General features: G+C 41.9%; 1 protein-coding gene across 1 annotated transcript in view; it reads left to right on the forward strand.

The window, feature by feature from the left end:
• The first annotated feature begins 939 nt into the window (after positions 1 to 939).
• The window catches only part of LOC136864437 (forkhead box protein P1), a 711,481-nt gene continuing 692,298 nt past the window's right edge, over positions 940 to 20,122 (forward strand). The window contains exon 1 of the mRNA XM_067141428.2: positions 940 to 1,047. The gene's annotated coding sequence lies outside the window, so the exon portion shown is untranslated. The remainder of the gene's footprint in view (positions 1,048 to 20,122) is intronic.

Genomic DNA, 20,122 nt, shown 5'->3' on the forward strand with positions numbered 1-20,122 from the left:
TGTTGTAAGGATTTATTTCGTGTCCGTACATGAAGGATATAATTTCGTGTGTGTTGTAATATATACTGTATGTTACTTAAACATTGTTCACTTCACGTTGGATATTTTACAGAATTCTCAAACCCTTATTCGGATTCAGTTGTGTACGAATATTAACTCAGACACGCTAATATCCAATTAGCATGCATTAACTTTTTCTCAGTCGTTTGTTAAGAATTCTAGGAATGTAATTTATAGATGGATTATTGAATGTACAAGGAACCTAGTAACACCCTGAGAAGTTACAGGGATAGGCTTTGACACTAGCACGATGTGATTGGCATAAACCTGTTTCACATACTATACTTATAATAAACTAAATAAAATTCTAGAAATGTGTTACCAACTCTTAACATTCTTTAACTTACTTCTTAGTTAATGAGAGAACAGAGTTTTAAAGCTGAACTACATGGATTTTTCAATCATCACATCGCTGAATTCAGGCATAAAGCATATGTCTTGCCTTCATCTAGAAACCCAATAAAAAATAAAAACGCAGAATTTGTCAGATATTTCCCCTTACCATGTAAGGTTTGACAGTAAATGCCGCAACATCGAGTTACATTCAGTCAGGGGCCAGTGACCTCGATGTTTGACCCCGAATAAGAGCAGTCTTCATCTTCATAACTACCGTTCAGAAGATTCACGTAATCTATTAACACAATGGCGGCTTGTCAAAGAGAAAATTGTGTGTTCACAAGATTTAACAGTAATAATAACGTATTAAGTAAAATTCTTGTCACTCGCCTAACTGTGCTGGCGGTTGATATGCCTGAATTAGTGACCGAAAATATGAATAAAATGTAGCCTGTAGCAGTCATTCTTAGTACTTAGTACTAAGTTCTGAACGATTAGAACACTAGCTGGAATAGTAATCTCATTTCGTGGCTGTTTCAGGGACATCTTGGCGAGAATCCTTTTGAAAGCGGCTCGTGGGGTAAGGCGCACTTTCCTAGCCACACAGCGCCCTGGCAACCTACTCTCCGCGCCAGTCACGGGAGAACTAACGTAAGTATCCATCATGACAATACCGAGGGTTAAGAGAGAGAAAGGTTTCTTGGTAACTGATCAAACTAAGACACTGTTTGCCTGACTTAGAATGGACGTTTGGAATCAACGGATGGAGTTTCGTAACAAGATGAAATATTGACACAATCGATATTTTACGTCATTGTTACGCAACGCAAGAGAAGACCTTTTGCAAATGAGCTTGATGACTGTCACTGCACGGTCTGCACTCTATTCACTAAGCCAGAGGCAGGCAGAAAGATCCACAGATTCACGACTCTCCCCATATTTTGCCTGTCCTTGTTTCGCATGTTCTTTCTCTCTTTGGTGTCAACTTACATATAGGCTAACATGGCTCTGCCCTGAGCAATGCTATGCTAAACTAGGAATGGTTTATCTCAAACCTATAGTATGTAGATTACCCTCACAAAATACATACAACGATATGTGAATGGAGAGCTTCCAAATGTATCACTGACGAATGATTCAGATAATAATTCAAATAATAAACAGCAGCAGCAGCAACAACAACAACAACAACAACAACGTGGAACTGCATCAGGTCGAAATCGTCAGTATAAAAAGAGAAAATCGATTAAAATACAATTTTTGGCTCCAAATTAGTAGTCTGTACAAATCTTGAAATTACTTTATTTTGGGAGAGTTTTTGTAGTTATTGCACTCATTTAGAATTATAAGCACTACATAAACTGTAGTTACTCGTTAGAAAGCAGTATTGTTGCTCGGAATCTGATTGCTGTTTCACCATCGTACAGGCGACCAAAAAAAAGCTTGCTTAGTAACAGAGAAATCCAGCCATATTTGCAACAAATGTGGGAAGTGTAGCGATTTCTCTTAAACGTCATAACAGAAATGTCTCGCTGTATTTCCTACAAATACAGTATATGAACTGTCCTCATTTCTCTTAATCCCTATGATATACTCATGTTCATAAAAACCAGAACACCGGGCGAGTTGGCCGTGCGCGTAGAGGCGCGCGGCTGTGAGCTTGCATCCGGGAGATAGTAGGTTCGAATCCCACTATCGGCAGCCCTGAAGATGGTTTTCCGTGGTTTCCCATTTTCACACCAGGCAAATGCTGGGGCTGTACCTTAATTAAGGCCACGGCCGCTTCCTTCCAATTCCTAGGCCTTTCCTATCCCATCGTCGCCATAAGACCTATCTGTGTCGGTGCGACGTAAAGCCCCTAGCAAAAAAAAAAAAAAGAACACCTTGAAAGACTAAGGATAGCAAGTTCATATTCACAGGACATGTTCATCAGTATGTTCTGAAGAAAGTATTAGCATTAGAACTATGTCGGCCATCGGGTTCAACGTCCACATCCATATATCGGCGCACCACCACCGACTGGTAAACCGAGCCTGAGGCTCTCGTTGTCGCTATAAACCGAAGGTAATGGATCAGTGTGACTTGAGCAGACGTGCAGAATGCCTCGCAGATATATGCGAGAACCGTACCGTCAAATGAGTGAGTTTGAAAGAGGGCGCATTATTGCATGAGAGAACGTGATGCATCCATCCGGAAATTTCTGCTCGTGTGGAACGAAGTGTGTCGGCAGTGCAACGGGTGTGTACAGAATGGTTCACAGAAGGCCGTAGAATACGACGAGATGGTTTTCTCGCACCACCTAGACCAGCCCCGAGAAGATCGATACCTCATCCGAATGGCATTGCACGATAGATCTGCGTCCTTCTCGGCTCTGTGGAACAGTGTAACAATTCGTACACTATCAGGAGTGGCAGTCCGTCGCTGTTTGCTACGCTGTTGGTTACCGGCGCGTCGTCCACTTCTCCGCCTACCTTTAACTAACCTGCATAAACATGCTAGACAGCAGTGGTGTATGGAACGTCGTCACTGGGAACAGGAATGGCAGCCGATAGTGTCTTCGGACGAATCTAGGTTCTGTTTGTTTGAAAATGATGGCCGCATTTTGGTTCGCTGCAGACAGGGGGATAGGCATCACATTGACTGCATTAGCACAAGACATACAGCGCCAACTCAAGGCCTTGTGGTGTGGGGCGCTATTGGGTATAACCACAAACCACAATTGGTGCCTGTCCAGGACACTGTGACCAGTTTGACCTACGTGAATGACATCCTGCGACCCGTTGTCATACCCTTTCTGCACGACATATTTCAGCAGGACAATGCGCGACCACATGTTGCTGCACGAACATGTGCCTTCTTGTTGTCACAGGATGTCAGACTGTTGCCCTGGCCTGCCCGATCACCGAACTTGTCGCCAATCGAAAACGTGTGTAATATGGTGAAACGACGGGTGCGGCGCTGTGACACAATGCCAACCACCACAGATGAACTGGGGCACTAGGTGGATGCAACATGGACGGCTATACCCAAGGACGCCATTCGTGCCTTATACGCGCCGATGCCATCAGGCATGAAACAAGTTATCAGTGCCCATGGAGGACCCAGTGCCTACTAGGTAATAGGACACATGCTGAACCTAGGTAAATGAAATGTTAATCGTTTCTGCACACATACTAATGAACATATTCTGTGAATATGAACTTCCTATCTCTAGTCTTTCAAGGTATTCTGTTTTTTATGAACATTAGTGTATGTTCGTGTCTCTTTAGTTTTATTCATTACAGGGTAACACAAAATAATACGATTAGCTAAAGTATTTTGAAAGCCTCTGCAAAATGTTTCAATTTATTGCGTGTCCTTACAAGCGAGCAATTTGGTCCTATCAATTTGCTGAAACTGTTCTTGTACCGTTTCAGTGTCCCCTCCATATATTTCCATTTTGAATGTTACTATATTATCTCATTTGTCTCTATTTGCTCTCCGAATTTGAAACTGCAACATTGTCACTTATATACTCCTGTGCCCAACAGGCGTGTAATGAATCCTTGGCTTCTGACTTTCTTAATTCCATTTCTTTCTCTAGGAACATGCTGACATAAAGGACATTTTTATTCTTTTAATATACGATTATATGTATCTGTTTTTTCTGGTTAATGAGTCTCGAGGGAATTAAGTATTTTTATATTTAATGGTTCAGCCACCTCTTCGGTGGCATACCTATTATAAAACTGGCTAGTCATAGATTTTCCTGTTCTAAATGTGTCAATATAAAATGCTTAATCTCGAAAAAACGGTATTTAAGGAATTTTAAGCGAAGAAATGTCTAAACCAGCAGCACTGGTCTCCTCTGCTTTCTGAGTTAATAAGAGTGGATAGTGATGACTTGCGTTAGTCCTTTCTTCCTCCCTTCCTTGCCTTTCAAAAGCATTAAGATTTGGCGGTCAAATGACAGCGGTTATTAAGCAGACTATTATTATTATTATTATTATTATTATTATTATTATTATTATTATTATTATTATTCAAATAAAATTCTCCAAAAGCCTTTTGATCTTTAAACGCCCCGTTTCGATTTTACTGCTTCAAAATTTCTGCTTGTGATGATCTTTCCCAGCATTTATTCGGAACATATGGAGGAACGCCTGTATGATTACAGATCGGAATTAAATACCGCCCTTTTGTTTTAATTTTCTTTGTTGACATGGTCACCTGCAGTAATCCAAGCTAATCCCAACTTATTTTCTACAGTTCGCTTCTTTCGGCATTCAGACGAGTGTTTAATTGTCAGAACTGAGTTAACGTCTCATGTAGACGTATTTTATTTTGGGTTTTGTTCTGCTGTGCGCTACATAGACTTTTTTTGCTATTTGCTTTACGTCGCAGACACAGATAAGTCTTATGGCGACGATGGGATAGGAAAGGGCTAGAACTGGGAAGGAAATGAAGGTTCAGCCCCAGCATTTGCCTGGTGTGAAAATGGGAAACCACGGAAAACCATCTTCAGGACTGCCTACAGTGGGGTTCGAACCCACTGTCTCCGGGATGAAAGTTCACAGCTGCGCGCCCCTAATCACACGGCCAACCCGCCCGGTCTGCATAGAATTACGTTCATGTTACGTCATAAGTGCTATGAAAAATAACTGTTGCACGATTCTCTACCAGACTTACGGACGTTGTAGAAATATACTACGTCATTAACTCTAGTACTATGTATTAGGGTTGCGCAGACCGGAACCGTCAGTTGTTCCGGATCATTAGGAGCTTGAGGTGGAATGTTTCGGTACAGTGTTCCGGCACACGGGACACGGGACTGTAACTGCGCAGTAGAGAGTACTTCGTGAGGCAACATGACATGCTCCGCTTCAACAGGAATGTGCTGCTGTACCGGACGTGCTGTGTATAGTTACGGTCAGCGTAAAACTTTACGGAACGTGAAGGAACAGTCGGAACACAAAATTTCGCGCCCAATAATAACGTTTAACGACTGCTTTTAGGTGAAGGTTTTTCTGTCAATATGAAATACACATAACACTGTTACAATTTCAGTACAGATGTTTAAAATTAACTAGCCCAAGTATATTTTCACCAGTTGAATGTATCAGCCTACATTGTGAGTATTTAGGGCCAGAATAAAACTTCACGGCACGTGTAAAAGCAGTCGGAACTCTAAAATAGGCACCCAGAAAATGATGTCTAAATTTTGTTTTTAGGATAAGAATATTTTCATTCATTCTGAAATACACCTGTCACAATTACACTGGCAGTAGATGTGTTTACAAATGTCACAATGTTATTTTCACCAATGAAAAATATACTCGCACATTTGAAGAAACATTCGTCAGTACTCTACTTACGTACACAATATACAAGCGCAACACGAAAATAAAAAATAACCCATAAAAGCAAAACCGAAGATAAGAATTAAACACTATATACAAGCGGAACAGGAGATTAAAAATAAAACTAGGCCTGTACAAGCAGAACACGAAAATTATAAGATGTTTAAGTTTCAAATGTCTCGTCATTGTGCCGGTTGAAGATCCCTTTGCAGACAAAATAGAAGACCATAAATTGCATGTCACTCTGTCAGGTTTTATTCTAGTAAATATGCCGTAAACAGGACTCCGGTGCGACATTATTCAAAGTTTACCGTCTTTCGTACGGTATATATTACTAGGCTTCAATGAAAACACTCTTACAAAACAGAACGCATTACGTTATCCGCATGTACCGAAGGCCAGTTGCCGGTGCAACGGAACTCACAGAACAAAGTGGATACGACGGAACACGGAACATTCCAGCACATGGCGGCAGACTGCCAGTATCGACAGTCAGCTAGTAGGTGAAGTGCAGTGCATAGTGGTGACGGGACATCGAAGCACTGTCTCGGTCTCGTTTGAGAATGTTTCGGAACAACTGACGCTCCGTGTTCCAGAGCAGCGGAATATAACTATGCACCAGCACAGAGTGCCGAAACAGGGACATAGTACCCAACCCTACTATGTATCTCTTACTAGAATATTCATAACTAAGCGTATTCTTATTGCAGCTTAATAAGTACTGCAATTGGCAAAATAATATTTAATTATTTTAAATGTTAGTGGTTTCCAGGTGTTCCAACCTCTTTCGGACTGGTCCCTGGGAGCATATGGTGCTAGGAACCACATGCAGGTTCATAAACGTACAAAGATGAAAGGTATTTAACTGTACATATACTAGTTTATTTACACATGCATATACATAATGACATATCCGCTTAACGCGTCGCTAACAGGATTGTTTTGATATTTCCTGAACTTGTCCGCACAACACACTCCATAGAGATTTCAAGGCAGCCACGCCGCTTGTGCACCATGTGTCTTCATCACATGATCACAGGGCGAAATACTCTTGCCTAGTTGTCCAAGGAAATGCTGCCGCGCCAATGTACACTGACGCACTGTTCAACTACAGACAGTAGGAATCCAAATAAAATGAGCAAAGATATTATATAAGTTCCTTGCACGTACATTTTTGTCAGAAACAGTTTGACCTTTGTTTCGTTGTGGGTATCCACAGGGTTTGTATATATATGGGAGGTGAATTGGATTTTAATTATAAGTCCAATAAAATACACTGCCTGACAAAAAAGTTAAGCTTCCAGAATGAAAGTGAATGACACTACATATGCTGAAAGGCCTTGTTCCTGGGCCGATGTCCTTACTGTAGATGTTAGGTCCCTTTAAACAACAAGCACCATCATCATCAGACCATGTGCCTTTATTGAACTGATTACAATATGGGATGAAAGAGACAAGGCCGTTGGCAGTTATAGGTGGAATGTTGGCGCTAGGTCGGTAGGGTGTCCCTCGCCCACCCTTCGGCCGCAATGCATGCCCTTACGCGGTTCGAAATGGTATCAAATAGCCTTTGGATCCTCTCCTGGGGCAAGTTCGTCCATAGTTTTTGCAGCTGTCTATCCATATCCCGCAGGTTGGTACTTGGACAGAGTCCCCTTCCTGTGTCATCCCACACGTGTTCAGTGATGGAGAGGTCCGGGGATCTTGCCCTCCACGGGAGGACCTCAACATTCCCTAGGCAGTCCATAGATACACGTGTTGTGTGTGGACGTGCATTAATTATCTTGTTGGAATACTCTCACAGGGTGCTGTGCCATAAGACGTAGGACGTGCAGACGCAGAATTTCTGCGACGTATCGTTGTGCCGTCAAAGTCTGCCGAAGCACTATTAGAGGAGACATGAATGCATATCCTATGGCTCCCCACACCAAGATGCCGGGGATTACGCCTGTGTGTCTTTTCACGATATGGGCAGGATCCGCCCTCTGCCCTCGAAGCCGCCAAACCCGCACTCGATGGTCGTCGGAGGTTGTGGAGAAGCGAGACTCATCACTGAACATGATGCGTCGCCAGTCGTCCTCTGTACATGCCTCCCGGGCAAGGAACCACTCCAAACGCAGGCGTTGGTGTTCTGGTGTCAATGGCAACCGACGCATGGGGCGGTAGGATATCAATCCGGCGGATGTGAGCCGTCAAGACACTGTGCGGGAACTCATAGAATGTTGTACAGTACGTGCTCGCGGATGGCGGGTGCCGAAGTTGTGGGTTCCCGCAATGTTTGGCGCACCATACGACGGTCCTCCCTCGGGGTGGTGTTTCTTGGTCGACCCGAACCTGCACGATGTGACTGGGTGCCCTCATGTACCCATTAAGTCCAACATCGGGCCACAGTGACGTCTGAATTGCCCACAACCCTGGCAATTGCACGATACGACCAATCAGCCTCATGCAGTCCCACAATGCGGCCTCTGTCAAATGCCGTCAATTGGTGGATGGGCTGTCTAACGCATCTGCGAGGCATCGCGGGTGCTTCCTACTCTGCGTAGTCCTCTCTGCACGTCTTGCTTAACTGTCTAACCCACAGCAGTTGACTTATCAACAACAGAATGGTGCCATCACGAATGCACACTTTTGGGCGTTCTACACATTACAGATCCTTGTAAATCTAATCATTTACTCACATACATTGGTATGAATGTATGTTGAAATGGGATAATATTGGACCACTCCTTCTGGGTGCTAAACTTTGTTGGTCAGGCAGTGTGTTAAATGCCAGGAGTACTGGGTTTGTAAACTTAGGCTCTTGTATTTCATCTTAAAGTTATTATAAACTACCGTTACCTCAATTCCATACCTTACACGCCCCAGCTATTCCAGAGGTGCTTTTACCAGTTATAATTTAATTTCGTATGGCTATTTCTACCTGAGTGCAGCCCTTGTAAGGCAGACCCTTCGAATAGGGTGGGCGGTATCTGTCATGTGTAGTTGACTGTGTGTTATTGTGGTGGAGAGTAGTGTTATGTGTGGTGTGTGAGATGCAGGGATGTTGGGGACAGCACAAACACCCAGCCCCCGAGACACTGAAATTAACCAATGAAAGTTAAAATCCCCGACACGTCCGGGAATCGAAATCGGGACCATCTGAAATGAAGGTCATTACGCTGACCATTAAGCCAACCAGTCGGATATTTACCAGATATTAGGGGCACGCTCAGACGCACACTATGCGAATATCGGGTTGTAAATGAGTTCCTCTCTCCTCATTCTTGGTGACTTCGTAAGTTATAATGGCCTGTATTAATTTTCTCCGCTCATTTAAGAGAAATTCTGGTGTGGAACAATATTTCAAATCTTAGGTTCGTTTACTTATCCCCCATTTGTAGTCCCACATGCAACAGTTACCCTTACGCACATTGATGTCTTTTTTTTTGTAGCTGTCCCTGTTATTTTCTCGCCATGACATGTTACTATACAGCTAAAAGTTAGTTTCAAATCAAGTTACATAATATTCACTCCCATCTATTCTGTTGGTCCACTGATGGTTCAAACTAGACCGTAGTGAGAGCGTGTCCCTCTCCAATCTCGCTCCTCCATTCCAATATTGGAACATTCGAATTAACCACTGAGAATTAAAATTGTCAAATAATCGATTATGGTGACGTTAAGTTCGTGTACCTCCCTAACACCTCGCACAGATTTTCATTGGTATAAAACCCATTTCCATCAAGCGGCACGCGACTGGATTCCGTGGAGAATAAACAATGACATCCACAGGAAAGTAAATGTTGTTGTAAGATACATTTTTAAAATCAGATACCATTGGTCTGCATTTATGGTTGTCGTCCAGGTGACATTTCCCTTTCACTTGTTTACCTTGTCCTTTCTTAAATGATTTCAAAGAAGTTGGAAAATTCATCAAACATTTCTCTGGATAAATTATGCCAGTCCCTAATTCCTCTTGCTATAAACGAGTTTTTGGCCCAATTTTTCCTCTTGAACTCTGAATTTATTTTATTTTATGATTGTTTCTACTTTTGAAAAGTTCACTGAAGCTTGTTCGTCTAGTAATGTTATTTCAAGCCATTCTCCATTGAAAGCTCGAAACATTCCGCTTAGTCGAGCTGATCGTCTCAGTACTTCCAAGTCTTCCCAGCCCAATGTTTGCAACATTTTCATAACACTACTCTTTTGTCTGGAATCACCCCGAACAAATCGTGCTGCTTTACTTTGAATCTTTTCCATTTATCTTATTAGGTAATCCTGGTGAGGTCCCATACACTTGAACGATACTCTAATAGGGGTCTTACCAGTAACTTATATGCCCTATATTTTACATCCTTACTACAATCCCTAAATACCGTCATAATCATATGATGAGAAGTGTAACCTTTATTTACAATCCCGTTTAAGCGATTATCCCAATGAAGGCCTTGCCTTTGCTTACACTTAGGTACTTACAGTGATCCCAATGAGTTATTGCCATCCCATCAATACAGTAATTAAAACTGAGAAAACTACTTCTCTTTGTGGAACTTACTCCTGACTTTTCACCCTGTTCATCATTATGCCATTATCTGCTGACCATCTCACAACCATTATGCCACTATGCCACTGTCTGTTGTCCATGTCACAACTTTCTCGATGCCTTCTTGCAGTTGCTCACAATCGTGCAACTTATTTATTACTCCATGGGTTATAACGTCAACCTTAGAAAGTCTTGTATGTGATTCCAATTCCTAACTCATATCATTTATATGTAAGGTGTTAGGGTTATCAGTTCAGATATATCTTGTAGCAATGGAGAACAATGTGAAGGACGACTATATATCAACCTTTTCGTAATCTTTGGAAGTTACTTTCATGAGCAAAGGTATACGATATTTTTGAAGTAGGTAACACGCCTTGAAGTTGTGAATGGATAGCTTTGCTTCGATAACAGCCATGCTAGTCACCATTCTTGCCTAACTGATGTTCAGGGCATCTGTGCTACCATAGCAGCTGCAGCTGCAGGCTGCGGCTACTAGGGCACGCCATGTTACGTAATATTCCCGCCAGACTGGTTTTGTTTATGATCAGGGCAGCTGTTCTACGATAACAGCCGAAGGCTACCTGGGCACGCTTTGTTACGTAGCATTCTCGCCAGACTGGTTTGTGTTTGTTGATATGTTGTTAGTATTTTGTTCCCGTTTTAGAGGCTTCAGACACCCTTGGTTATCGATCTTGGGTACCGGAGGTGTACCAAATAGCCGGTGTTAATACGGGTTATTTTGCTTGTTACGTCCTTTAGAGGATTGGAACATTTGTGGTCTTCAGCCCGATGATCTAGTGACTGTGGAAATAGCCTCACAATCTGTGTATGTTAAAATCGGGGTCTGTACGAGCGTGTGGTATTATAATTATTCGAGCGTAAGGATGGGATAGGCGCTCCAGTACATGAAATATGCTACGAACCCCCTTTTGCAGCGCGTAATGCTGGAAGGAACAAGGCCAACTCGTGATGCCGTGTACGTAAATAGAGGTCCTTTCATCAACGAAAGAATGCATGGGATAGGATGTCCAAATTAGTAACGGAATTGAATTAGCGAAGCACATCGAACGTTTTGTTTCAAACGAATAATGGACATGTTATAAAAATAAACAAATAATACGTACCTACAGTTCGTACTTCCAAACGAAAAGAAGACGTGTAATGGTAAAATAAAGCATTATAATGTACTGCTGCATTTGAAATGTTTATTACATGTGTAAAAATAACAGTTGCCGTGCTGAGTGGCTCAGACGGTTAAAGCACTGGCTTTCTGGTACCAACTTGACAGTCTTGTTCCTGGCTCAGTCCGGTGGTATTTTAAGGGGCTCTAATACGACAGTTTCCTATCGGTAGATTTACTGGCACGTTAAAGAACACCTACGGGACAACATTCCGACACCTTGCGTCTCCAGAAACCGTAAAAGAAGTCAGTGGTACGTAAAGAAATATTATTGAAATGAAATGGCGTATGGCTTTTAGTGCCGGGAGTGTCCAAAGACAAGTTCGGCTCGCCAGGTGCAGGTCTTTCTATTCGACACCCGTAGGTGACCTGCGCGTCGTGATGAGGATGAAGTGATGATGAAGACAGCACGTACACCCAGCCCCCGTGCCATTGGAATTAACCAATTAAGGTTAAAATCCCCGACCCGGCCGGGAATCGAACCCGGGACCCTCTGAACCGAAGGCCAGTACGCTGACCGTTCAGCCAACGAGTCGGACAGAAATATTATTATTACTTTATTACTGTTATTAAAAAGATAATCGACACACTCAAATTTTTTAGCTCTTAATCTGTCAGAATATACTAAAAAGAAAATAGTGAACTGCCAAGAAGTCTGAATATATAATCTTAAAACTCTGGACAAATCACCGAAATTAATGGAACATCTACTTGAACGTCCTAAGTTACTGTTACATTCCTTCATAGGAAATGCCGTCCGTTAGCTCGAAGGCAAGCTTCCATTCGGTGACACCGCCTCCACACCTTCACGTCGGCTCTCCCAGTTGCGACGGTATCCCAGATACGTTGTCGTAGAGTTGCTTCATCGGCAATTTCAACTTGGTACAGCAAGTCTTTGAGGTGGCCACAAAAATAAAAGTCTGGTGGATTTAAATCGGGGGCCTCGATGGGCAGCTGATGAGACCATACTGACCAACCCACCGATTCGCAAAATGGCGATCTAGAAATCGACGAACGTTCTTACTGATATGAGGTGGTGCTTCATCGTGCATGAACCACATCCGCTGACGTATTTGTAGTGGAACGTCGTCCAGAAACTCTGGCAGAGATGACTGCAGAAAATGGAAGTAACTAGAGCCAGTTAGTCGTGCAGACAGCTCCAATAATCGAAGAAGCTGACCTCCCAAAATTTCGGTCCAAGGATTTATAGAAATTCGGTGCTAGAAATGACCTTGGTAAATGGCATGACGGATTTCTTCTGCCCATGTTTGGGCATTGTGAAAATTAATACTACCCTCACCGGGCGAGTTAGCCGTGTGGTTAGGGGCGCGCAGATGTGAGCTTGCATCCGGTAGATAGTGGGTTCCAACCCCACTGTCGGCAGCCATGGTTTTCCGTGGTTTCCCATTTTCACACCTGGCAAATGCTGGGGCTGTAGCTTAATTAAGGCCACGGTCGCTTCCTTCGCATTCCTAAGCCTTTCCTATCCCATCGTCGCCATAAGACATATCTGTGTCGGTGCGACGTAAAGCAAATAGCATTACTCAATAATACCCTCTCGGGTAAGGGATACGGCATCTGTAACCAACACGTAGTCGGAAAATGTGCATTTCGTTCACATTTCTGCAAGAACCTGGCACAGAATTCAGTTTCTTGTTAGGCAATCCGCTTCTTGGAGATGCTGAACTCACTAATAGTGGTATGGGTACAATACCTGTTCACGCAATGTACGCTGAACAGTCCTGTTAGATGTACGTATTTGCCTTGCCAAGCTGCCTGTGTTTATAGTCGGTATGTCTTCGACAAGTCGTAAAATTGCTTCTTCCCACCTATGTTCCGCAGGATCACGAGTCGTGCTGAGTGGCTCAGACGATTGAGGTGCTGGCCTTCTGACCCCAACTGGCAGGTTCAATCCTGGCTCAGTCCGGTGGTATTTAAAGGTGCTCAAATAAGGCAGCCTCGTGTCGATAGATTTACTGGCACGTAAAAGAACTCCTGCGGGACTAAATTACGGCACCTCGGCGTATCCGAAAACCGTGAAAACAAATAACATTAACATTAAAAACAAGATCACGATGGGGTCCACGACCCTCGATCCGGGGAGAAAGCGAACCTGTGTCCCGGAACCTTTGGTGTATAGTGACGAACGTTCGGATATTAGGAGTATGGCGGTTTTGAAATCGTCGTCTTAACAGCTCCCTCGCCGCATGTGCAGATTCTACAGCTGCTCCTTAAACGAGGTGAATATCAGCTAATTCAAAACAAGTAAATGTTTCCTTTATGGCTACGGTAATGGAATGGCGTATGGCTTTTAGTGCCGGTGTGTCCGAGGACAGGTTCGGCTCGCCAGATGCAGGTCTTTTGATTTGACACCCGTAGGTGACCTGCGCGTCGTGATGAGGATGAAATGATTATGAATACGACACATACACCCAGCCCCCGTGTCAGCGAAGTTAACCAATTATGGTTAAAATTCCCGACCCCGCCGGGAATCGAACCCGGGACTCCTGTGGCCAAAGGCCAGCACGCTAACCATTTAGCCATGGAGCCGGACATGGCTACGGTGATGTTAATCCTATAACTGTCCTACAACCGAGACAACTGAGGGACAGCCAGCGACAACGTGCCTGCGGTGAATGTGGGGCAGGTAGTGGGGCCTACGTCCAGTGCAGTATTCATTTGTTCACGCGTCACCACTGAGTGTAACGTCACTCGGATTGCTTGTGTAACAGTTGCGTTTCTTCATTTCCTCATCTGATTGGTATACGCAGTTAACAGTGTGTTGATGTTAAAGAAGAGCACAATTAAAGTAAACAACAAGAATACATTTTGGAATGAATCAATGGAGGGAAGTAATAATAATAATAATAATAATAATAATAATAATAATAATAATAATAATAATAATAATAATAATAATAATAATAATAATTTACTACACGTCAGTACTGTAATGCTCTGACTAGAAAACATCTTTCAGCATTTGTAACTATGAATCTCAACAGTTGTATGACGTCCTAAATATGATGAAACGGAAGCTTTAATGCCGGGATGAGTAGCTCGGACTATAGAGCGCTGGAATTCTGATCCCAACTTGGCAGGGTCGAACCCGGCTCAGTCCGGTAGTATTTGAAGGTGCTCAAATACATCAGCCTCGTCTGTAGATTTACTATCATGTGAAAGAACTCCTGCGGGAAAAATTCTGGCACATCAGTGTCTACTAAAACCTTAGAATTTGTTAGTAGTACGTAAAACCATTATTTATTATTATTATTATTATTATTATTATTATTATTACGGAAGCTCTAATTAAATAGGCGATGCCTGGCCGAGGCGGTAAAGGCGTGCTTGGTTCACCCGGAAGCACGTGGGTTCGATTCCCCGTCAGGAAGTCGTAAAATTTAAGAAACGAGATTTCCACTTCCGGAGGTGCACATGGCCCCGAGGTTTACTAAGCCTACATCAAACGTGCGTACCAGATTAATTCCTGGGGGCAAAGACGGCCGAGCGTAGAGCCAACCACTCTACCCCAACAAGTGCCGAGGTTACGGATGGTGGAAACCTTTACCTTCCACCCCTCCAGGGGCCTTCATGGCCTGTACGGAGATGACTTCACTTTTTTTCTAATTAAATGGCTCAAGCTTACAGTAATCATTTTACCTATCACAAATACCCGGTGGCACTTTTATAGTATCTCTTTATCCTTAGAGCAATTTTCAAAAGCTGGGATCGAACTACGGTCTTTGAAATTTGTGTCCTCAATAACAAGTTGACTGAATCTCCGGATAGCCTTTTCCTTTCTGTGTCCACCGTTCGTTCATTGACCTGAATATATTATGATAATAGCATGGACAACTCGCATGGTCTATTGTCAGAAATTCAGTGGAAACTGACACAGTAGCAGCAATGAAAGGGTGCACCCACTGTTCACTATCTCATTAACTAATTCCCTTCATTTTTGTCAGCTTGGATCACTGAGGAATGTCGTTGATGTCTTATAAATCACATACAACTGCACACTTTATTCCCATGTAGGTGCCGGTACGAATAATCGACGTCACGTACTGTTTGTAAACGAGTACAAAAAGCACTCGACGGCAACATGAGAAGGTACAAGAGTGGATACCTCGGATGAATTTAATCTTCTTCTTACAGAGTACCCTGGACAGGTTCTCGAGCACAGCAAATCGTCGTCTCGTACGTGCGTTCTGCTTCCCCTAATTTCCAAGCGGCTAGGGGAAGAGCTCAGCTACATGAATAGGCCTGCGATAGCAAACAGATTCCGCAACCCCTATACTCTGCTACTGTAGTTCAACACGTAACTCCACGCCACGAAGGCGGTGTGACATAGACGGTGTTTCCTATTACGGCCATTCAAAACACATTAGGTAATGAAATATTTGCCTCGTTTGCAGGGAAACTAATAGGACAAGGTAAAACGTGCATAGCACATATTCTCAGATGTATTTTTCTGTACCGACTAGCCAAATATCTGCACGTATACCCCTACCACTCTGTATAAGAAAACACACAGGTCCAATAACATTGCCTTGCGGGAACCCCTCTTAATCACCACAAGATTAGATCATGCTTCACCCACTCTATTTCTCCGAGTTCTATGTTGCAGAAATTGAGGCACCCATTCAGTCGTTTTTTCGTCTATCCCAATAGCCGGAATTGTCTGTCAATAATCTTCCATTATTTACTCTATCAAAAGCCTACGATATGTCAATAGCGAAAGAGTCCATTTGACCTCCTTAATCTAAAATATCTGTTATATCTTGCTGGAGTCCTACAAGTGAGCCTCATAGGAATAATATTTCCTGTAACCGAACTGCCTTCTCTCAAACTAATCATTAATTTCACATAATGTTTATTCTTGTTGTGCTACTTACAAGAAGCATTCGCTAATTGCTTAACATATATTAGTACTAGCAAGATACCCGTGCTTCGCTACGGTATTATACTGAAATTTATAATTGACTGTTGTTTTAGATATATAATCAGCCGAAATTCGCGATCTGAATCGTTTTCTTCGAGAATCCGCCAAAATTCGCGATCTGACTCGTTTTCTAATAGATTATGGCAAGTTTCCTCCCATTTTTCAATCTTTATTTCCAGCAATCGATTTCTTACTTCCCAGGCTAGGTCCAGGTATTCCACCCTGTCAGTAGGGTCCCTAAATCTTTGCCATCTTTTCTTATAAGCATTTTTAATATGGAACAAATCCTTCAGGAGATCCGGCGTGGTGTCGTCTTGGGTGCCTTGGCGGTACTGAACCCGCGGCCAGACTGCATTCTTAGTCATTACCCGTCCAGGACCCGTTTCCACCGCGGTCCGCACATTTGACGACGGTCCAGAACATTATTATTATTATTATTATTATTATTATTATTATTATTATTATTATTATTATTATTATTATTATTATTATTATTATTATTATTAGAGATGTTCTGGACCCCACAAAAGATACAAGACCGCTACTTGGCGGTAAATTACATCTGCTGCCATTGTTATTGTTGAGAATGTGACCAGCACCAATGTCGCGCGTAGGCAAGTGTGCGGGATTTCTGGCGATACGAATGACATACTTCCGTGCATTATTGACCTTATTATAGAGGTGAACAATTGGACGGTCAATCTCATTCCTATCGTTTATTTCAAATGTGTTTAAATTTTTATTCATATGCCAGGAGAATCTACTGTAATATAAGAACGTTCTCCGAAGGAAAAGTTGGCTGTTGAAAACGAACCCAGGAAAGATTAAAAAGATCGGTTTATGATCAGAATAAGTACATCGAAAATATACAGCCTGTTTCCAGTCATTCGACAGGGTCAGGAATGGAATGAATAAAGCCCCATCTAGCGGCGACAGTAGGAATTGTGCCGGCTGCGGAAGCACTCCTCTGGGGCAATGATCGATGAATGACAAATGAAATGAAATATTGGACAGTGTTGTTGGAATGAATGATGACAGGAAAAAGCGAAGTATCCGGAGAAAAACCTGTCCCGCCTCCGTTTTGTCCAGCACGAATGTCACATGGAGTGACCGGGATTTGAACCACGGAACCCAGCTGTGAGAGGCCGGCGCGCTGCCGCCTGAGCAACATTATGAACAGCAAAATCAATTGGTCTCACCTCCTTTTACACCCCACCGCCGTTAAGTTTATTTACCCCCCGCCCCCCCAAAAAAAATTAAAAGGAGTGTTTCTTTATGTTTAAAGGAGATTCCAAACCCCAATGTTCACGTCTATTACCTTGAGTTTTGAGATATAAGTATCCCCATAAAAATAATTCGCTTTTTTACTTCCTTTCACACTTCTCCCCCCCCCCCCCCTAAGTGAATTTTCCGGCAAAAAATACTTGTTTCTTTAATAGTAAAGGATCTTCTAAATAGCAATTATCACGACTCTAACTTCTTCAGTTTTTGATTTATGTGTCCTCATGAAAGGAATTCAACTCCTTTCCACTCCCGCCCCCCAAGATGGTTTCCCCCCACAAAACGCGTATTTCTTTGTTTTTAAAGGAGATCAAAATACCAATTTTCACGTCCGAAACAAATTTAGTTTTTATTAGATGTATGAATTCTCATACAATTAAGTCAATTAATTTTAGAATTCTTTCCCCCCCCCCCTCTTCATTGGATTTTCCGAGAATACGCGTTTCTTTATTTTTAAAGGAGATCCCATATACAAATTTTTAGTTCTGTAATATATTCAGTTTCTGAGATATATGTATCCTCATTATAGGCATTCAACCCACTATTCACCCTTTTACACCCCTCCCATTGGGATTTACAGAAAACGAAAAAATACTTATTCCTTTACTTTTAAAGGAGATTCTAAATACCAATTTATACATCTGTAAACTTTTAAAGTTTTAAGATATAGACACAATCATTTTAAAAATTCACCCACCTTTTCACCCCCCATAATCCGGATTTTTCAAAAACGAAAATATACGTGTTTCCATATTTTTAAAGTGGATCCCCAATACCAATTTTCAGGTCTGTAATATCTTCAGGTTCTGAAATATTAGTAGCCTCGTTAAAAGCATTCAACCTCTTTTTCACCCTTTTCCACCCTTCCTATCGGGATTTTCCGAAAACAAAAAAAAAGGGTTTCTTTATTTTTAATGAAGATTCTAAATACCTATTTTTACATCTGTAAACTTTAAAAGTTTTGAGATATAGATACACTCATTTAAAAAATTCATCCCCCCTTTTCACCCCCATTATTTGGATTTTCCAAAAACAAAAAAATACGTGTTTCTTTATTTTTAAAAGAGATCAAAGGTACCAATTTTCAGGTCTGTAATATCTTCATTTTCTGAGATATAAGTATCCTCATTAAAGGCATTCAATTAATTTTCACCCCTTTTCACCCCTCCTATTGGGATTTTCCGAAAACAAAAAAATACGCGTTTCTTTATTTTTAATGAAGATTCTAAATACCTATTTTTTCATCTGTAAACTTTAAAAGTTTTGAGATATAGATGCACTGTTTTTAAAAATTCACCCCCCTTTTCATCCTCCCATTAATTGGATTTTTTCAAAAACAAAAAAATACGTGTTTCTTTATTTTTAAAAGAGATCAAAAGTACCAATTTTCAGGTCTGTAATATCTTCAGTTTCTGAGATATAAGTACCGGTATTCTGATTAAAGGCATCCAACCCCCTTTTTTACCGTTTTCACCCCTCCTATTGGGATTTTCTGAAAACAAAAAAATACGTATTTCCTTATTTTTTAAGGAGATTCTAAATACCAATTTTTACATCTGTAAACTTTCAAAGTTTAGAGATATAGATACACTCATTTTAAAATTCCAACCCCCTTTTCACCCCCTTAGCGAAGGAATATCCAAAAATCCTTTCTTAGCGAGCACCTACATCTTAATATGAATCTATGCCCAAAATTTCATTTCTTTATGTCTAGTAGTTTTGGCTCGGCGATGATGAATCAGTCAGTCAGTCAGTCAGTCAGTGAGGACAAGCTATTTTATATATATAGATAATGCTAAATAAGAGAGAAATTTCAGCTGTAAGCGGTCCTTGTTGTAAGTTTTTCATTTTAGCGTCACGTAGCAGTAGTTTTACATGTTTGTGACACTTAAAGAAATCTTATAAGCATATTTGTACGACAATAGGCACACTGGGTGGATGATTCATCCTGTCAACTGGGAGTTTAAACAAGTCGAGTTTTACTTTAATAACATGATTAAATTCGTCTGAAAGAGAGCTGAATGAGAGTTAAATGTGTTATATTTGATGAAGTTCGAAATATTAAATGGACTGAAGATTCGAATTACGTAACAACTGTACAATAAATTAATAATAAAACTACTGTTCTCATCACTGTCTTCTTCTTCTTCTTCTGCTTCGCGAATGGGTCACGTAAGATCACGCGGAATCAACGTTTGTTGAGCTTTCCTCCTTGTCCAATAGTTCTTTATTTTCATCGATTATTGTAATTTATGTCCGCCTCTGTGGTGTAGTGGTTAGCGTGATTAGCTGCCACCCCCGGAGGTCCGGGTTCGATTTCCGGCTCTGCCACGAAATTTGAAAAGTGGTACGAGGGCTGGAACGGGGTCCACTCAGCCTCGGGAGGTCAACTGAGTAGAGGTGGGTTCGATTCCCACCTCAGCCATCCTGGAAGTGGTTTTCCGTGGTTTCCCACT

Source organism: Anabrus simplex, chromosome 2, assembly GCF_040414725.1.
Source record: "Anabrus simplex isolate iqAnaSimp1 chromosome 2, ASM4041472v1, whole genome shotgun sequence".
In the NCBI taxonomy this organism is placed as follows: domain Eukaryota; kingdom Metazoa; phylum Arthropoda; class Insecta; order Orthoptera; family Tettigoniidae; genus Anabrus; species Anabrus simplex.